This window comes from Chlorocebus sabaeus, chromosome X, assembly GCF_047675955.1.
Source record: "Chlorocebus sabaeus isolate Y175 chromosome X, mChlSab1.0.hap1, whole genome shotgun sequence".
NCBI classification, from domain to species: Eukaryota; Metazoa; Chordata; class Mammalia; order Primates; family Cercopithecidae; genus Chlorocebus; species Chlorocebus sabaeus.
This window is the reverse complement of record NC_132933.1, coordinates 86,436,515-86,453,731: the sequence shown is the minus strand read 5'-3', so window position 1 is coordinate 86,453,731 and position 17,217 is coordinate 86,436,515. Positions and strand designations below refer to the sequence as shown.

Genomic DNA, 17,217 nt, shown 5'->3' with positions numbered 1-17,217 from the left:
TGATTTGCATACGGCTCAGGGGATTAGTTTGACCAAGTGTGTCATTCACATAGCACATGAAGAAACTGGCCCTGCCATCCTAGCTTTTTAATATGCAAATACAGGTTGTTATGATGTCTTGCACATATGGAGTCATCTGGAAGTGGCCATGATGCCTGGCACACATGATGACAAGGAGAAAAGGGAAGGAATTGCCATGTTGGATGGACTCAGTTTCTAACTACTGGCATTTGCATTTCAAAGTTTGCTGGCCTGGCTTTCTCTCTCTCTTTTCTTTCTTTCTTTCTTTCTTTCTTTCTTTCTTTCTTTCTTTCTTTCTTTCTTTCTTTCTTTCTTTCTTTCTTTCTTTCTTTCTTTCTCTCTTTCTCTCTTTCTCTCTTTTTCTTTCTTTCTTTCTTTCTTTCTTTCTTTCTTTCTTTCTTTCTTTCTTTCTTCCTTCCTTCCTTCCTTCCTTCCTTCCTTCCTTCCTTCCTTCCTTCCTTCCTTCCTTCCTTCCTTCCTTCCTTCCTTTCTTTTTTTTTCTGTTATTCTTTAAGTTCTAGGGTACATGTGCACAACGTGCAGGTTTGATACATAGGTATACATGTGCCACGTTGGTTGTCTGCACCCATCAACTCATCATTTACATTACATTACAACTCATCCCTCCCCCGCCTCCCACCCTGTGACAGGCCCAGGTGTGTGATGTTCCCCACCCCGTGTCCAAGTGATCTCATTGTTCAGTTCCCACCTATGAGTAAAAACATGCGGTGTTTGGTTTTCTGTCCTTGTGATAGTTTGCTGAGAATGATGGCTTCTAGCTTCATCCATGTCCGTGCAAAGGACAGGAACTCATCCTTTTTTATGGCTGCATAGTATTCCATGGTGTATATGTGCCACATTTTCTTTATCCAGTCTATCATTGATGGACATTTGGGTTGGTACCAAGTCTTTGCTATTGTGAATAGTGCCACAATAAGCATATGTGTGCATGTGTCTTTATAGTAGCATGATTTATAATCCTTTGGGTATATACCCAGTAATGGGATGGCTGGGTCAAATGGCAATTCTAGTTCTAGATTCTTGAGGAATTTCCAGACTGTCTTCCACAATGGTTGAACTATTTTACACTCCCACCAACAATGTAAAAGTGTTCCTATTTCTCCACATCCTCTCCATTACCTGTTGTTTCCTGACTTTTTAATGATTGCCATTCTAACTGGTATGAGATGGTATCTCATTGTGGTTTTGATTTGCATTTCTCTGATGACCAGTGATGGTGAGCATATCTTCATGTGTCTGTTGGCTGCATAAATGTCTTCTTTTGAGAAGTGTCTGTTCATATCCTTTGCCCACTTTTCGATGGGGTTGTTTGTCATTTTCTTGTAAATTTGTTTGAGCTCTTTGTAGGTTCTGGATATTAGCCCTTTGTCAGATGGGTAGATTGCAAACATTTTCTCCCATTCTGTAGGTTTCCTGTTCACTCTGATGGTAGTTTCTTTTGCCATGTAGAACCAACATTTATTAACTCCTTCAAATGTTTTTAATGGTCTCTGCTCTGTGGACTAAAGGCACAGCTTGTTTTTCTTATTCTTTCGTCCCTTTTTCTTTTTTTTTCTTTCAAAAAACTTATCTGTTAGCCATATGATTTCTCCAAACCTAGTTCTACCTAAATTCAGAAGGTTTAACTCCCACTCAGAATACCAGGATTCAATTAAATTGTCTGACTAGCCATTTAGTGGTAACCTATCAGCCACCATCTTCCCACAAGTTGGGTCACTCCAAAAAGGCTCCAAGACACTCAGATTTTTTCTTTAATCATTCCTTAACCCTTAAGCAAGAAGTTGTAACCAGGGTTCCTGCATGTACACACACACACACACACGCACACACACACACAAGTGTGTATGGCTGAAGTTTGCTTGCCTCTTTTATGGCTGCTTAGTGACTTCTCATGCCTGGATAATGATGATGACAATAATAATGGTGATAACAAATTTCTGCTTATGCCTTAATAAGTAGTTACTGACATTATTGACATCGAGTGTCTCCTCTCCCGGATCCTCTAGGAGAAGATAGATGCAGCTGCTGACGTCTTCCACAGCCCCTGTGTGATGGGGTTGACTAGGAAGTCAAGCCCTGGAGAAAAGGTTGAATCCATCTAACAATTATTGAAGTCATCTTTTCTGAAATTAAATGTCTGATTCTCGAGGCAAGAATGAACACAGAGGGAGAGATGAAGAGAGAGACAGAGAGAGAGAGACAGAGAGAGAGAGAGAGGAACTCGCATTCAGAGAGACCAAAGAGAGCAAGGACCACAGTTAATAGGCCAAGACTACATCTTCACACTTTGACCTGCCTCTACCTGTCTGATCCTCCTACATTAACCCCTTTCTACCAGTCCTCTGTACTTCTCCAGACAGAGTTCTGAAGTCTTGTCTTCAGCTACTTGTCAACACATCTGTCATTCCCCAAACAAACCTTAAGCTGTTTTGGGCCCTTAGGAAACCAGTTTAGGGTCAGATACAGAGAACGCGCTCCTTGGATTTCCAGTTGATGTATCTTAGCAGTCTTTCTGTGGAAACTGCTGCAGAGGGATCAAAGAAGATCAGTGATTCCCAGCCCCCATTCAATATCTGTTCTAGGGTGTAGGGCTCCAGCATGGCCCCTCGATTTTCTGTAGAGGAGAGCTGCAGAAGGCACGTGCACTGGCACTGGCTCCCAATGCTAGTAGCAGTGTCTGACTCTGCCCTGCCCAGAGCACCTGCAGGCCTTGGATGGACAGACTCATAGACTGATTGAAGGCAATGGAAATTGAACGATCTTGGGCTGCACAGAGGAGGAGTGGTGCTAGGGTAATGCTTGACACTGTCCCCAGGTTCGGAATGGATGCTGCCTGAGCTCTCCAGGCTGAAGAGCATTTGGAGCCAGCCACATTCTCCTACCCAGCGCTCTATTGCCCAGCTCAGCATTGCGCACTTGCCCACTCCAAGCCAGTCCAGTTCTTCTTGCTGGTTATCAGCGCTTCTTCCCTCTCCCTAACTCATACACCTTAGAATACTCCCTTTCTGTTAGCCCAGAGCTTCACGGATGCTCCACTCCTCCTTTGCCCCTCCCCAGGTGCTCCTTGACCCATTAGATTAAGGACCTCACTGTTCTCCAAAGGAGTCAAGCTGGACACCCCAACCAGAGAATCGCCCCATGGCACTTTCCTGAATCCTGGCACCATGAGTCATGAAGCTCTGAGTGTGCCCAGCGACTTTAATGGTCTAATCACCTCCACCACCTCCCAGGTGCAGTTGGCAGCGCTGGCTAGGATAGCCTGCTATCCATGATTGACAAGCTGCCTGACCACACACGGAACACTGGCGACCTGGCCAACACATCGGGTCGCATAGCTTCAGGGATGGTGTCTCAGTACAAACAGGTGCGATTGTGGTTAATAATAGGGTACACCGTGGTGGTTGTTGCCATTTTAGGCAACTGTGTCTTAAACCATGTGATTATGAAGTACAAAAGGGTGCACACCACCACTGGCCTCTTCATTTGCAATATCTCTGTGACCAACATGATGCTGGCTTTTCTTAGCTCATGTTTTCTTAGCTCATGGTAAGTAGGCTTACCATGGTGAAGGGGGAGCTAAGAAAAGCTGTATATTAATTGAGGAGGGCGACCTTGGGTGCAGGGTGAGAGCAAAGGTACAACTTTGCATTTGCAAAGGAGAAATTTCTTTGGCTGGAGGGAGTCCCTGAATGGGTTGGGCTGATTTGGAAAGTGTTTGCATAGAGAGGGGAATGGCTGAGAGACAGCACAAAGGGTTTGCAAATTGGGGAAAACAAACTACAGCAGACAAGACTGTGGTTGCTTGCTGAGTTAATCTCCTACCTTGGCAGCTGTTGAGAGAGACTTAGGTTGCCTGCAGCAGGGACCTGTTGCAGGTGAGCTTTGGGTAACATGTGTTTCAGAGCTATGTCACAAAGACCCAGCCTCAGTTTCCTCACCTTTCAAATGCATTGCTTGGACTCCAAGATGGCTAATAGCTTTTGTGATTTGATGTCCCTTTCTTCAAGCCGGAATGTTTGCATGTGAGAAGATGGGGAGGGCATGAGAGCTGCAGTGTGGAAATGTTTTATTTTTGTTTGTTTGTTTCCACTTCCTGAGACAATAATGCCAGTGGTTTGCCATTATTATAACAAAGAGGGTTTTATTTGTGTTTGGGGCTTGTAAGAGGACTCAGAGGTGATTTCCTGTGCCTCACATTGCCCTTTCTCCCATAGGTGCATTATCTGTGTAATTCCTTGGTGTTTGGGAAAATGACATGTCACTTCAGTCATTTTGTCCAATACTCTTGTTCCTATGTAACTGTGATTACCATGGCTTCTATTTCCCTAGACAAACATCAGGTATGTGTTTCTCATGGGCCTTCGGGTCTTGTAAAGGGACAAGTTCTTCTCCTAGATACAGAGAAGATCAAAAATAACCTAGAGAGTTCTTTGAATTGTTTAAGATATATAAATGTATATGTTTAGTTTGAGGGATTGCAAGATAGTGAAATACAGACCTTCACCAAATCAATTTTTTTTTTTCTTTTGTTTTTCATAGAGATGGAGGTCTTGCTATGTTGCCCAGACTAGTGTCGAACTCCTGGGCTCAAGCAATTCTCCTGCTTGTGCTTCCAAAAACGTTGGGATTACAGGTATGAGCCATCACACCTGGCCTCAAATAATAAGAATGCTACCATATTTGATATGGTGCTATGGGAGCAGAGATGTGACAATGAGCAAATGATAAAAAAGTGCTCTTCTTCTCATTTGGAAAACATTTCTTATTTGCTGCATTCCAGGACTGGCTAATGGAAGAAAGAGGGAAGGGTTGAGTCAGAGGTGTGTGTGGCTTCAGGACTGGTGGTAAGCTGAGTCTGGGCGGTGAAGGTGAAGTGTGTGAGTGACAGCTGAGGAACTGAAGTGGGAAAGAACTAACAGAATTACAGAGGAAAGAGCTGACAGGAGGGCTGAAAGTGATTTCAAAGGAAGGAAATAGGGTAGGAGTGAGAAACTGGAAAGAATTACATAGTTAATCACTTGAAAGGGAGGGAGCCAGAAAACGAGTGAGGTGGGAGGGACATAAAGGTAGATTAAAGAGGTTGTAACTGAAGCCAGATGGGAGGGTCCATGGAGGTATCTAGGTGATAGGTAATGGGGAGATAGGAGGGGGCATGGAAGGAGGGAGGGAGGAGGGGAGCATGGAGGTATCAGAAGGATAGGGGACGAAGCTAGAAGGAAAAGGGGTATGAAGAAAGCCAAGTGGAAGAAAGAATGAATGGCTGTGTGGAATTCTTACCCACTTATATACGATAAAGGGAAAATGAGTCACACATTTGAACATCCATTCCTCTTTTCCACAGAACTCCTTGCTCAGAGTCAAAAGATTTAAGGTCAGTCCACTTGCATTTATTTATTTTTTGTACTGAAATTAATTATTAATTAATTTATTTTTAATTTCCAACTTCTATTTTAAGTTCAGGGGTACATGTTCAGGATGTGCAGGTTTGTCACATAGGTAAACATGTGCCATGGTGGTTTACTGCACAGATCATCCCCTCACCCTGGTATTAAGCCCAGCATCCATTAGCCATTCTTCTTGATCCTCTTCCTCCTTCCATCCCCTGCCATCTGACAGGCCTAGTGTATGTTGTTCCCATTGAGAGATTTCACTCATCATTAACTAATGTTGGTCTTTCATGAAGCAAAGTGCCACCTGAATTAGTACATAAACATACTTCTCACCTACCTACCCAGTATTTGCTGATTTGTACCATAATGCCAGTTGATGAATGGCTAACAAGTAACCCTAATTTGAATTGTTGAATGGGGCTGGGGTCCTTTTTCTTCCGGATGATGCTATATCCCCTGAAATCTTGGATTACTCCAATGCAAGACAATGTTAGCATCATTATCATCTGGATTGTGAGTAACTGTGCTCCTTTGCCACATTCAATTTGCCAGAAGTTTCACCAGGTGGAGATTGGGTAAGAATAACCCAGTATAACCAGTGTTGGATTCTAGCAACCTGTGACCTTGGAAGTCCCATGGAATAACTTATGGAGTAGGGGCTGGAATAGTGCATTTCCAAACGTAGGTACAAAATTAATTTCTTTTACTTGGGATTTATCATAACAGTTTCCAATAACTCTCATAGCATTTGGTAATCAGAAATAAGTCTTCAAATTTGGGGGTCATAATTTCCTTATGTATCACATGAGAGATCTGGATTAGGTGAACCCAAAGGCTCCCAGCTTTTTAACTCTAGATTTTAAGCTGAATGCCGACACAGACAGTAAATATGTATCTCCCTTAGGCCAAACTTCCATAAAATAGCTGGCTGTAGGCCTTAGGGAAAAGACAAAGGTGATGTTTCTCTTTCTGTCTGTCTTATAACCTAGAAACATAACTGAAGAAACTGTCTGCCTACCCAGTTTCCCATATACTTCAAAATCTTCATGGAAATACCTTGACCTGACAATTTTTTTTTTGCTCTTGTTCATCTTGCCATTAATGGTACTAGTGGTTGTTTATGGTCATGTGGCCAAAAAGCTATGGATCCATAATGTTGTTGATGGCATCAGCATCCACACCTATATCTGGCAGCATGGGGAGAAGAAGACCCTGAAGATGCTGATGACAATGGTGCTTGTCTACACAATCAGCTGGCTCCCTCTTAACCTCTACCTGGTGCTGCTATGCAGAGAATTCATCTCAAGCCACAATGGCCTCTACTTCTTCCTCCACTGGCTGGCAATTAGCGGCTCCTTCTATAACCCCTACATCCACTTCTGTCTCAGCAATAACTTCTGGATTGAAGTTCAGAAGGTTATCATGGAAATTCAGAAGATGCTGCTAAATAAATCAGCTGCCTGAGAGGGGAGCACTGCTGACCCAGCTCTGTCTCACCCACTCACCACCTTGACTGGGTAGATTCCAAACCCAGAGTGCTCGAATTCCCACAATTCAAAGATATTGATGAGCTACCCGTCACCCTCTATTCTGAGGGGTGGGAATCTTCTTTCTCTATTCACAAGTACCTAGACTTTAAGATGCCCAGACCGCAATAGATTCTCCATCCTCAAAATCCCTGAGATAGAGTGGGACAAAAATAAATAGGATTCACTCATTTCTCATGGTGTGGAGGGTAGGTGAACAGAAGGGGTATTTGAAAAGTTGGGGACATGTGAGCCCCCATATTTGTGTCACTCAGTCTTTCATTTCCCTCTCTTTTTTATTTATTTATTTTTTTCCTGTGTGGTTTTCTTCCTTTATTCTCTCCCCCAGCAGTAAGGTGAAGGTATTAGATTTTCAGACTCATCAGAGATCTTTCTCTATCACTCAAAGGAAAGCTTTATTCTTACCTGTGCGGGGAGAGGTCTCCTGAACTCTCTCTCTGATTCTAGTCACCATTCCCCTCTCCATCCTTATGTGCCAGTTGACCATGACACTTGACATCTGATATCACAAACATTGTCTCAGGAAGTGTAAGAGACCCTAGAAATTCTGATTTATATTTCATTTAGATGATTAAGATCTAATTTGTCTATCATATTCCCAGGGAAATGCCAGGAGGGAAAAGTATAGTTTCTGAAATTGTATTGGGTTATCTGGAAACTCAATGCTTCTTATAAGTGTAGCTAGTTAGTAATAACTATCCCCTTGTGGCAGAGTGAGAATGAAAAATCTTACACTTGCAGAGGAATTGCACCATGGTTGTTTTCCCTAATTGATATACAATAATTTGCTGATAGCTCCCCTTTGAATGCAATGAAAGTTGAATTGCCGAAGTTGGCACTACAAAATCCAAAATATTCTCCATGTTTCCTCACTCTACACTTAGCATCATACTTTCTCTTGTGTACATTTGTGCTGTCTAGTTTTGCCTTTCTTTTTCTGGAAAGAGAGGAGACATAATGTGCTCACTGCTGTTTTATTGTTCCCATCTCTTTAGTCTATGAGAATTTCAACTCTGTGGGAGAGAGGTAATATCTCCTCCTCCTGCGACTGCCTTTCATCTGGAGATAATGTTATTAAGGCACTTTGAAGAGTATTGCTCGTTGTGTATCAAGATAATGCCAGGATAAGAGTAGGATTTCATCCCCCTCTTATCTTCTTCCCCTCCTCTTCTTTATTTCCTTCCTCATTACTCTGGGAATTCCCATTTTTATTTTGATCTTGCCTGTCTTCTTTCTCTCCTCCCACTTTCTCTTGTTTCCCTTCCACCTTTTCCTCCTCCCCTCTGTTCCACCCTTCTACTCCTCTTCATCCTTTTCCTTCTCATCTCTTCTTCATTCAAATTCCACCTCATGCTTCTTCCTATCTTCCATTTGCCCATCTCCTGTGTTCTCCTCCTCCCCTATTCTCCCCATTCCCTCCTACTCCTACCCATCTTCTTTCCCCCACTCCTTTTCACTTCTCTCACCACTCTCCAATTCTCTCCCCTCTCTCTAATTCTCCTCTTCCCTTCTCTCCTCACCTCTTCCTTCCTCTTCCCTCCTTCTCCCTCCTCCCCTTCTCACTTTTCCTCAATCCTCCTGAGCCCTTTCTTCTTTAGCACCAGTCCTTCTCCAATTCTTTCTTCATTCCTCTCCATTATCTATTTTTCATCCTTTATCTCTTTGAACTCTGATGTATGGTTCAAAATATTGCTTTCTTATTGCGTTTTAGCTATTAACTGTCAATTCCCTTCCATATTTCTCTCTTGTCTTCAGAATTCAGGTTTCTTTTACACTTACTGGAAGCCTAGGGATCCAGGAAGCTGAAACCTCTGAATATAAACAAGTCTTTGCACTATTCCATAGGCCTCCGTGTAAAATATGTGATGGTCAAAGTGAGTGGTAGCACTGCTTACATTTTTCTCTTCTGCATCTCTCTTTCTCATTCAACTCTAACTGTCAGAAGTTGACTGCCCGTTATGCCCTCCTGGGGAATGAGCTGGCTCACTCCAGAAGCAGAGAGGAAACCATCCGGACTCAGTCCATAGCTGCTGTGTCTGTTGGGAAGTATCACTGTGCAGCATCTTCCAAGAATATGACCCAGCTTAATTTGAAGGAATTGTACCCAAGTCAGACATATCTTTTCTCTGGCTACTCATTTTTTTTTTTCAACCTCTTCTTATTCTATAGCATTTTAGATACTGATTATTTCCCTTTCTGCTTCCTTCTCCCTAATTGCTTCCCTAAAGACACAAAATCACTTCTGAAAATGTAATAGAAATAACAACGACAGACTCCTATCACTACAGGACAACCCTGGAGGTTCTTGGAAGTCCCATGTCCACCTGACTGGCTCTCAACTTTTGCTGCTGCCTTTGCTGTAATTTTTGTAGTCATCACACCACCTATTGGTTTTAGCAATTTTTAGAGTGGGTTATCATCATGTTGTTAGGGTGCATGTATGTGTGCCTCAGTTTACATTTCTTTCTCTTCCACTATCTTCTCTTCCTTTTCCTCAACTTAATCATTCTCTTTTTAACAAGGATATAATTCAATGACATTTTAGGTTTCCTCTGGAATGGAGTGAGCTAGTTTCCAGGAGCTTGAAGCAGGTTAAAGGAAATTTAGCTTTTGGCCAGTCTGATTCTACTTGGTTATAGGGTAAGGTAGGTGTTTTGGAGTCAGAATCCCAAATATCTCTGGTAAATTTCCACACTTGTTGCAATATTTAATTCTTTTTGTTGGATAAAAAAAGAAATTGGGGACAAAGAGCTACTTGTAGTTTTTGCTTTGTTTCTTTCCATTTTCAATTCCATGAATTAATCCTTTATTTCATCTCCCTTTCTATCCTCAACATCCAAACTTTTTAATATATTATATCTATATATCTCTCTATATAATACTTTTGTCATGCAAGTACAATACTAGATACATGGAGAAGTCCTGAGCTGAATAGATGATCATATCTGCTGTTCTCACCTCTATAATCTTCACATCTACCTATTATTTGCTTTTGTCTTCAGCTGTCTTTGAGATTAGAAGTCTTTTTGAGTGGTGAGTTTTACTGGTATATTTTCCCCTCCTTATGTAAATCCTTCTCATTAACATAATGAAGGACAGAGACATATCTTTTCTCTTCTCCTTTTGGCAAGATGTATACATCCCAGGACAATGAGCTGACTGTATAGGGCTCTGCCTCTGCATAAGAAGAGGGCAGAGTGGAATTACCCCTGGGTACCTGGTACTTCTTTGAGGAATTACACTTTGCTCTGATATTTTCTTTCTCCTGCTTAGATTTAGGAGAAACTTGGGTGAAAAGGGCTCTCATTGTAATTTAAATGATGATTGTGCTATTGTATTTTTACCTAATGTTCTCTCATTCCTATGAAAAAGCCCTTCCTACTCCCACCCTTACTCTCTACAAAAGATTAGACTTTTTTTTTTTTTTTTCACCCTCAGTAAGGCTGGGGATATGGAATGGTGAATGCTTGACAAATGATCCAGCTTCAATGTTGGCTGCTGCCTCAGCTGTGAACTTCACACACACAGAACTTTGCCTATCAGCTTTGGTGATGTATGAGATGTTTGAAGATTTGGGGCTCTGAGTAATCTCAGTGTCATGTGGGGTTTTGTTTAGATTTTTTTTGGCAGCAACTAATCTGAACTCCAAACCCAGCCATGTCTGAGGGTGCTACCATTGTAGTTTCTGGCATGGAAGCTCATTTGGTTGGAACATGGTGCTAATGAACTCTAGGTCCTAGAGTCTAACCCATGTATGACCATTAAGCTCTGTGGATTTGAGAATGGTGCTAAATAACTATGGTCATGCGATTTCAAAACCCCACATGTGTTCATTTACACAGACCACACCACTCACCCTAGGTGGCCTTTTTCTGAATATGATTATCAGCTCCCTGGAAGACTCAGCAAAACTGTTGTGTAAATAACCCTGCAAAACCCATTTCCCTCTGTATAAAAAGCTTAAAGTGTAATTCCTACTGACTGTGTGTTAGTAGTGTCATCTTCTTCTTAGAAGAACATCACTTGTGAAATATATAATAGAACAAAAAGAGTTACAGCAATGGAAGGCAGAAGAAGTTGACAAATACATATAAATACATATACTAGTCTTTGTCCAGTGCCATAAAAAACCTGTATGTTTGTCCAAGCTAGGATATTTAGAGAAATTCCTTGATAAGAGTAAGTTCAATATGAAGTTCATCCAATGTTGCACCTCGATGAGGCAGATTGGAGTGGGGGAATTCATCCTATGATATAGATATCTGAGCTGCTGGTAGTCAAACGTATGTGTTGGTTACTTGTGTGTGGCATGTAGATTCACTCATAGGTTTTCTCAGCTGAAGGCCTCTTTCACTGAGAATTCCCTTCCCTTCTGCAGTTAAGGTATCTTTCTATGTTATCAGACATAATCACACACATGTATGCACACATATATACAAAAACACACACATATACCAATACACACAGCTATATGCATCACATGTGAACACACATAAACACCCACATATATAAGCATACACAAACATGCACACACATACAGAAAAATGCACACACAGATTGTACACTATTTTAAAACAAATAAACCAGATCTTTCATAATGCCGATTTCAAATCTAAATTTTGTCTTTAATTCATTATTCTTTCACTCAATTATCTGTTTCAATTAATAAACTGAACTTTTCAATATCTTTGTTATTTCTCTGGAAGATTCAGTGGTTGTTTTGTACTTTGTTGTGGTCACTAACACTATTTTATTAAAACCTGTTGTATCACTCACATTTCTAGCACCCTAGCATGGCAAATGTCTCATTTACAAATCTATGTAACAATTTCAATTGGATATTTATTGTTCTAAAGAAAACCTGCATATTTTTATGCTTACATACACATAAAAAGAAAACCTCAAAGGAGTAGCAACTTTAATACACATGAACATAAATACATCCATACACAATTACACAAAGATATACAGAGGAATATAAGCATATACATGGACACAAAAAGTTGCACACATAGATTCAAGAAGCCCTTGATGAAAGAACAAGGACCTTGCTGGCCCATGCTAGACTACTAAAGGTTAAGTGTCCTTTTAATTAAAAAGATCACACATGAAGTTGGTAGGCAATTGGGAATTCGTAAGACAGTGGGACATGTAGACTTGGTCTCTCCTTAGCACACGTGGAGTAGAAGAGAGAACAGAGGTCTAAAATTACCTTGCCCACCCTGTGAGAACATGTTTAAACTTGGATGTTTGTTTCTCTATAACCTGATCTAATAGGCAGTTTTGTGTCAGGAGAGGTATATGCCATAATATCAGCACGTGCCTACCTGGAACCGTATTTACACATTCAGACCATCCATTTGCTACCCCACCACTGCTGATGGCTGACAACATCTCTAGACAATGGGGTGAAGTCTACTGTTCTCTGGGCCATATGAGGAAGAAAAGATGGACCCAGTCTGGACAACATGAAAGTGGAGGTAAAGTTGTCTATTTGATAACTCTTGTTCTAAGATATTTCTGTGTCTAGTTCAAACTCTGTTATCTTGTAATAGTAAAAGTAGAAACAGTAATAGCAATATCCTGCATATGATGATAACTTTGTGATTTCCAAAATAAGATTTTTTAGTATTTTTCAACAAATGTTTCTTCTCAATGTTTTTTTTTTTTTCATATTTAAAAATTAAAGAATGTCGAGGAGCCTGGATAGGACTGTAGATTTTATTTTCAAATATACTAGTGAAAGGGAATATTCTCTGAAAACTGCAAAGCACTGGATCAACTTCTACTGTTCCACAGCTCTGAGGGTCATCTTTTTCATCCCAAAAATGTTTGATGTTAAAGGAAAGAATTACCTTATCTAGATGCCCAAGGTGAGCATTGAGGAAACAGTTTAGTTTTTATTATAACTTAGCGTGAGCTTCTTGATGTAATAGATTCAGTTATGAAAGAAGTGCTGGTATTTAGATTTACATAAATAAACTTATGTTAATTGGACTGGTTGAAATGTAGCATCAGAATTTACAGATGAGGAGTGAATCCTGCTGTTCTTTTGTGATGAGATCCTGCTGGAAACAAAGTTTCTCTCAATTTGGGTATTTTTTTATGGGATGATGCTAAAAGGCATCTAGGAGAGAGACACAGATCTAGCTGGCTCATAAAACCTTTTATCTATAGGGTTTCCTACTCTGAACACTGATCTAAAGGTGGTAGAAAACCTTCATTAAGAGTTAGACAACTTGAATACTTCATTTGTAGCTTTATAGAAGAGACTATGTTTGTCAATGCCTTTATACCTTCAACTCAGAACTCCAGTAGAAAATTCTAGTGTAAAAAATATTCCTCAATAAAATAAAATTTAAATGCAAAAATATTAATAAAATCACCAAAAAAGAAATAAAGAAAATAAATGACCCTTAGACTTCATAAGGTAGTTAGTGAAATTTATTTTATAATGCAACACCTGCCTGAGTTGTGCCCTTCCACACACTCTCCCGACTCCTCACCATGCAATGAAGCTGAACTTAATAACTTTAAGTTTTTCAGCTTTTACCGCTTCCCTGTCCTTTCTCACAAGCTCTGTGAAATGATGGAAAATATCCTAGGCACGTATGTACAAGCACATCACATACTAGCTACTTGATTTAAACCTAGTGGTAATTTGGGCTGTGTGGGACTGAAGACTCCCAGAGAATAAGGCTGTGAGATTACCAAATTCTTTTATGCAAGCTGCAGCTGCTGTGTTTAAATGCCTCAGGAAATAAAATTTCCTGTTTAGACATTGGTCAATTGCAATGGGACATCCTAACAAAGGGGAATGAGAGAAGTCTCACTGCGTTACAACAGAAGAATGGACATTGTTTAGGGTTCTCCGAAGAGACGTATGTGTTATTTATTTACTTGTGACTGTTTCTTTGAATATTCCCTACCCTTTCCCTATTTTTCTGTACACTAATTTAATGTTTGATTGTGAATTCTGAGTTGGGAAGGAGAGGGACTACAGGCAGGGGACAATTTGTGGGGTAGGTGGGGGTATGGGAAGTGAGAGTAGATTAGGACATTTATGTATTCACACACACACACACACACACACACACACATGTTTGTTCACAGCACTTCTAAGCTCTTCTCATAGGAATGGGTCTGGTTGGTGGAAGGGAAGGCTGAGAGTATACATTACAGTAGTGGGTATTTGTAATTCATAGTGGCTGTCATAAAATAAAGTCAACACTGAAAACTGAAAACTTCTTATGTGTTCAACATGTAGACATTTAGGTGGAAATGGATGGCAGTGGGGTACAACATAAAAGCAAATCCTATGATGTCTGACTTAGAAAAATTTCCAAGGTGAACAAAGGAAACAAACATTTTATTCCTGAAACCCCTGAGGAATCAAGTCTCTGTCTTCTGTTTTCATAACTAGAAAATATGATAAGATATATAAATGTTGAGAGTACAGCAAAATGAATTTTTACATGTGCATATGTTTGTATAACCACTACTCATACCAACATATATGATTTCCAGGACCTTAGAAAGCTCCTTAATGCCCTCTGTCTGTATTTCCCTAGAGGTGACTGTTATTCTGATTTCTATCACCATAGTTTAATTTTACATGTTCTTTTTTATGTAAATTTTTGCCTAGTCCCAAAGACAATGAGTTTGTCTATTTTGTACTAATACAAGATGCTAATAAGATTTTTTTCATCACTTTGGTTCAAAAGCAGCCAACTGTTAAATGGCTATCAAATACTACCACTGTTCTTTGCCTTTGTCCATGTTAATTAAAGATCAAATTATTTTTATAGGAACTCTCAATGTACCAACAAAAATATGTACAATCTACTTACATGTTATGATAAATGAGTTGAGCTACACACTGTTTAAATGATCTGCAAAATAATAAACATGTGAGGTCCTTTTCAGGTAAATAGAGAATGTCTCAATTACACAAGGTAACGTTGATGAGAATGTGATTAGTTACGATATTGGGTACACTTATGGATTTTTAATTTTTTTCAGACCTAGGTAATTTGTTCTTGAAATAACTTCAGTAACTAGGGATTAAGAGGGAAAGACATGAATGCTGTTGAGTAGATCAGAAAATTATTTATTGTTCCAAAAGCCATTGAAATATAGACAGTATATATGTGCTCAAACACCTACTTAATTGTTGAGAAGGCCCAGCACAAAATAAATATATTTTATTGCTATCTGATTTTTGAAAAAGTCAAGCCAAAACTGAATTCTATTTAGGAACAATTACATTTGTTGGCTAATGATGCTATAATGATATATAAATGCATTAGCCTAGTCAATGGCCAAGACCAAAGCATTCAATTTGCAGTAACCTCTTATAGTCCAAGGGTCCTGATAGTCCCTCTGTCTTTTCCATGGAACAGAAAAGATGGCCACATAACATTATAGGCTCAGACATATAACCACATCTTCATATCACACAATACTTATAAAATTTACATAGTTGTTCTTATGAATAACAAGATGACAGCTTCTCTGTGGAGATTGACAATCTGTATCTCAAGGTCTAGAAATTCTGGAAAGCTAGGATCCAGTTTGACTTCTTCCAGATACATGGGATACTTGAATAGCAAAATTAACTTCTCGCTCATAAGCTAGGTTGGTTGGGGCAGGCAGAGTAAGACAATAAAGACAGACAGCTTTTACCTAAAAGTTTGGCTTTGCCAAGTTTTGAGCCAATCTAGACCAAGGTTATCAGAACACGAGTGAACACAAACACAATGTCCAAAGGTATAAAATTATTTTCTTTTCATAAACATTGTTTTTGTTGTGTTCTGAAATAAGCCCTGGGGATTTATGTTTTGGTCAGGCTTTGATGTCTGTCATATTTGATCTATATAATCAATTGGACACCTCAGCCTCTGATTCCTCTTCCATATTACAGTTCTCACACTGGAACTGTAATTTTGTCCTAGAAAAGGCAAAATTTCATATACAATGGAAAGTATAAGGTATTTGAAATTAGTTAAACCAGGATATATATATATATATAAAATGTCATCAGATCCCAGAAAAATTGCAGTGAAGGTTTTAAGTATAGAAAGCATGGCTATCTATCTATCTATCTATCTATCTATCATCTATATTAATTTTGTAACATTTGTGTGTGTGTGTGTGTGTGTGTTCATTTCTAGGGAGAAGAGGAGAAAGAAAGAGATATTCATTTACTACAAGGAATTGGCTTATATGATTATGGAGGCTATGTCTCATAGTCTGCAATGTGGAGACCCCAGAGAGCTGGCTGTGTAGTTCCAGTCCAAATCAGAAGGCTTGCAAACCAAAAAAGCCAATAATATAAGTTCCAGTCCAAGAAAATGAGCAAATTAGTGTCCAAGTTCAAAGACAGGCAGAGAGTGAATTCTCCCTTATGCCACCTGCCACTTTTTGTTTTCTTCAGGCCTCCAGCTGATTGTATGAGGCCCATCACATTGGAAAGGTCACTCTTCTTTACTTAATCTCATTCAGAAACACTGTCACAGAGATAATCAGAATAATGTTGAATCAAATATCTAGGCACCCTGTTCCCTAATCAAGTTGACATAAAAGTAATCATGACAGTGGTTTTTACAGGAGGATTATTCCAGGACCTGCCTTCCACTATGGAGTCAACAGGGACCAGAAGTTTTTCTTTTTATGCCCCCCATATAGCCAGGGTGTAAGATGTTAATCCAAGCTCTATCAACCAGATGTTTTGTCCTGAGGCTTTATAACAGACAGAATGAAGCAATCAATTGGTGGGTCATCATTCATAACCATAAGAATAGTAGCAGCAACAGTAGCTGTCTGATTCAACTTGACTGGACTATAAGAAAACTGCCATGGTGTCTGCTTTTTGGTTCTCTGGAGTTTCCTTGGCATCTGCCAATTCCAAAATTTGGTCAATTCTCTGAGGCCCACATCCTACTCTCAGAGCCTTCCAACAATTTCCATTTTACTTAAGTAATCCAAAGGCAGATACTGACGATTGTACATAGGAACTCTAATAAGTATATATTAATTAAAGCAATATAAATCAGACATATACTATTGTGGTAAGTGCCTGAGATAGTGTGATGAAAACAGACACTGTCTTTGCTTTCATAGAACTTACAGATAAGTTACAGAGATATAAGAAAATATTTACACAAATGTTTCCATCATTGTAAGTGCTACTGGGGGGAAATAAAAGTGTGCTTTGGCAGAAGGATAATCATCTCTTT

General features: G+C 39.7%; 1 pseudogene; it reads left to right on the top strand.

The window, feature by feature from the left end:
- The first annotated feature begins 3,206 nt into the window (after nucleotides 1-3,206).
- LOC103232935 (G-protein coupled receptor 83-like) lies at nucleotides 3,207-7,462 on the top strand (annotated as a pseudogene).
- Nucleotides 7,463-17,217: the final 9,755 nt, after the last annotated feature.